The 3,653-nt window shown below is 41.7% G+C and overlaps 1 long non-coding RNA gene across 1 annotated transcript; it reads left to right on the forward strand.

The window, feature by feature from the left end:
- The first annotated feature begins 6 nt into the window (after positions 1-6).
- On the forward strand, positions 7-2,053 carry LOC118157029. The gene is made up of 3 exons (XR_004746522.1): positions 7-497; positions 806-1,038; positions 1,816-2,053. It is a non-coding gene; the product is annotated as an uncharacterized LOC118157029 (long non-coding RNA).
- The last annotated feature ends 1,600 nt before the right edge of the window (positions 2,054-3,653 follow it).

A 3,653-nucleotide genomic window follows, 5' to 3' on the forward strand; every position in this document is an offset into this window, starting at 1 on the left:
CTTTACAGCCTCTAGAGGAAGGACATTGCAATACAAGTTCCCTTAATCATCCCATGGCACTTGTCACTAGCAAGAGCCTGATATGGATATGTTAATTTTCAACATACCATTTCTGCTTACCTCAGCAAGGGAGTGAACAAGCCTCAGCTGGGATCTGCAAGCTTTGCAGGGAGGCAAGAAGCAGTTGCTTTTGGTTTTGTTTTGGCCAACATATCTGTGGCATCTATTTGCATTTCCTCCACAGTGTGCGATCAGATTCATCAGAGTCGGTGATCATAGAGAAGAGAAGGGCAGAAAACCTCAGGACCTAGGAACTTACCTAGCAGTGATCCCTTTCTTAGCAGCTTAGAAACAAAGTCAAGGAACAAAGACCTAAGAAGGCAGCGAGGGTGAAACAGGAGGTGTTGGACTCGGCATCGTGGAAGGCTGTCTGCTTGCCTTGCTGCAAACACCGCACTGCCACCCCACCCTTGGCTGTAAGCAAGAGATTAACAAAGGTAAGTTTTTCAAGAAGCTTTACTACCTGATATAGTTGCTTACCGCCTCTGCTGATGTCCTACTGAATGTGTATTTAATTCTTAAACACCTATGCCACAACTCCTGTGTACAGTCAGACATCACGGCTAGCTCGTACATTCAGTTCAGAAGGGAGTGGTGCACGGAGATCACCAGATCTCCCAAGCTGAAGGACTTGTCTTTGAGAAAGACTGCCAGAGCTTTCCCTTTGCCCCGTTCGCTATGCTGTCTGCAGCTGATTCTCATCTTTAAGTTAGTAGCCAGAAACTGTTCTGTCATATTTTGGAAGGTGGGAAATAGAGGGAGAAAACAACCCAGCACAGAAAATGCTGTGTGAGAACTGTAAGAAACAAAGGCCTGTGTATCGGAAAAGAACTTGGATGGTGGAAACCCCTAAGAAACGACAGAATGAAGACCTCCTAACATACTACCTACGTCTTCAGTATGCAAAAAGGAGATGCTTACAAGTGAACCAGAGCATTGACGATTTCCCTCTGCCTCGTTCTGACTCCATGATTAGAGGTAGGTGTAAAATGGTTAGTATGCAGAGTCTCGTAATTGCGGAAATAAATATTCTGTGACTAACAGGACAGGGTATTTTTGCTTTAATTCTTAGTGGCATGCAGATATCTTGGCTTGGAAGATGGAAGATAGAGGTTCCCAAATCCTGCTGACATATTTCAGATCCATTGCCACAAGCTGCCTTAAAATATGATTTTATCAAAGTGTGATCTTATTAGAAAGAAAGGGATCGTCAACTGTAGAAGACACTACGCAGATTGAAAAGGATTATTGGGACTTTACCTCCTTAAGACAAAAATATGAATTCCTGTTGATGTCACTTAGGGCAATACTTGTGTTAAGAAAAAAATCCACCATGTGTGTATTTTGAACCTGGGTCAGTTCTTAGAGCCAGCTTAAAACAAGGAACAAACAATGACACTGATACAGAGAGAGTTCATGTTCTTCAGTAAAGATGGGGTCACAAGGACCATGAAAGCAGGTTGTGTGGGGGCAAGGGCAGCAGGAATCTCTGCAAGTAGCTTTGCCCCTAAAGAAAACCTGAACAGCTTCCTGAGAAAAGAGGAATACTCCTTCTGTGCTCTCCCTGAATGAAAAAGTTCAGATGATTTTGAAGGAGCCCATGTTGCCATACAGAAGCAAACAGATGCTTGGGTTCACAGCTGTGAGTCAGAGAGAGGGCCAGCGCCCAGCATTGCCAAATTTTGTAGTTTTCACATAAAAACAGACTCTCTGTCCACAGCTGGGTCCCAAATATATTTATTTTCCGTTCAACAGACATGGAAGTACTTCAGGAGTTCATCAAGAAGTATGAACCACGTGGAGGCCGTTTTAGCAACGAAGAAGTTGTTATCATCAGTGAAGACTAAATAAAGTTCGCAAACCAAGATCATCAATGTACCCTTACTGCGATGGAGACTCAGACGAAGTAGATGCACTTCCACATGGTGGAGATGACCAGTTTTAGTTACTTACATAAATTTGGAGAGACACACTTAAGTAGATAAGAGATGTACCAATTCCATCTGTGATAATTGATTAAAACTGTAATACGGTTGTATAACCTTTCTAATCCAACAACTGAGGAGAGCAGGTAAAACTACACTACTACAGCTACACATATTTTTGTTCTCACTATTGTAAGAGCAGGAAGGACTTTGTTAATCAGTATATACAAAATATCAGAAACTGCAATAAATGTGTCCAGTCTGTGTTTCCCTTCTCTTTCCAGCATTTCTTTTGCAGAAGAAATGCTTGAACCAAGATGCGTTTTGCTTTCTCAGGTATTAAGAGACCTTAAGAAATGCTGCACACCGATGGTGCCAAACCAATTGCAAACAACACATCCTTTCCTACTGACAATTTATGCAATCCAAAAAGCCTGCACTTCTGGCAAACCTTCAAACACACCACACCATGATGTCTCCCAGCTACAAAAATACACTTGTTTATTAAAATCATACATGCATTTAATGATTTGATTAAACTAATCATGTTTATGTTTACTAAAGGAGTGTATGACTTCGGTATCTTCCGCCATAACCTTGCGTAACAGTCTCACTTTGCTGTGACCTGGCACTATTAAACTTGTAAGAGGACCTGCTAAAATGGACTTGAAGGAAACTGAGCCTCCTGGGTGTTCTGAAATCCGCCCCTGCTAAGCACCATCCTCAGTTTTATTCCATTTCAAGTATGCTAATTGTCAGTGAAACCAGTAAGTCTTATCTATATAGTTGCACACTGGTTGCAAGTGAAATCTGAAACACACCAGCAAAAATTGGTACACAGATTACTGTATACCAGGGACTCTATACGTTAATCAGGAGACTGAACAAACTGATCAGGTGATATTTAAATTTTGTTATTTTTTTTTGTAGCTGGCAAAATGTCTTTGTATATTCTTACGATCATATGCATCTCACAACATCATATACATCTTTCTGTATATGCCTGCTCGTGAGGACTGTTTGAGAAAGCCTTCAGATTTTTGCCTTCCAGGCTCCCCTTGAGATTTTCATACATTAAATGCAATAAAACATTGTTGGTTTGTAACGTATGCTCATTTGACAAAGTCAAGGGGAAACTATTTTTTCTTCTTCTTTTTCACTTTCTTTCTGTTTTTCATTAAATAATTTGCCAAATTATTTCACAGTTTGCTGCATGACTTTGGTTTGGTGGGCAAAATCTGGAACTGCAGAATTAACAAACTGCTTCATCGGAGTGTGAGCAGGAGGATTGTCTCACTAAAGTAAGCCTTAGGATTCCAAGTGAACATGGTAGTTGTGCTCTTGATAATAATATGGCCTTTGCCCTCTTCTTCATGGCATTTAAGCTTGGCAAGCTTACACTGTTTGTGCTGAGAACATCAAGGTAAATAATCGGCCTTTCAGCAATAAAGTTTATAGAATCATAAAATAGCGGAGGTTGGCAGGCACCTCTGGGCACCGTCCAGTCCAGAACCCCTGCGTGGAGCAGGGTCAGCCTACAGCAGGATGACCAGGACTGTGTCCACTTGGGTTCTGAATATCTCCAAGGATGAGGCTCCGCAGCCTCCCTGAACAGCCTTTCCCAGAGTGCGATCACCCCAAGAGTAAAGAAGGTCTTTCTTATGTCTA

Source organism: Oxyura jamaicensis (genome assembly GCF_011077185.1).
Source record: "Oxyura jamaicensis isolate SHBP4307 breed ruddy duck chromosome 2 unlocalized genomic scaffold, BPBGC_Ojam_1.0 oxy2_random_OJ75697, whole genome shotgun sequence".
Lineage (NCBI taxonomy): Eukaryota > Metazoa > Chordata > Aves > Anseriformes > Anatidae > Oxyura > Oxyura jamaicensis.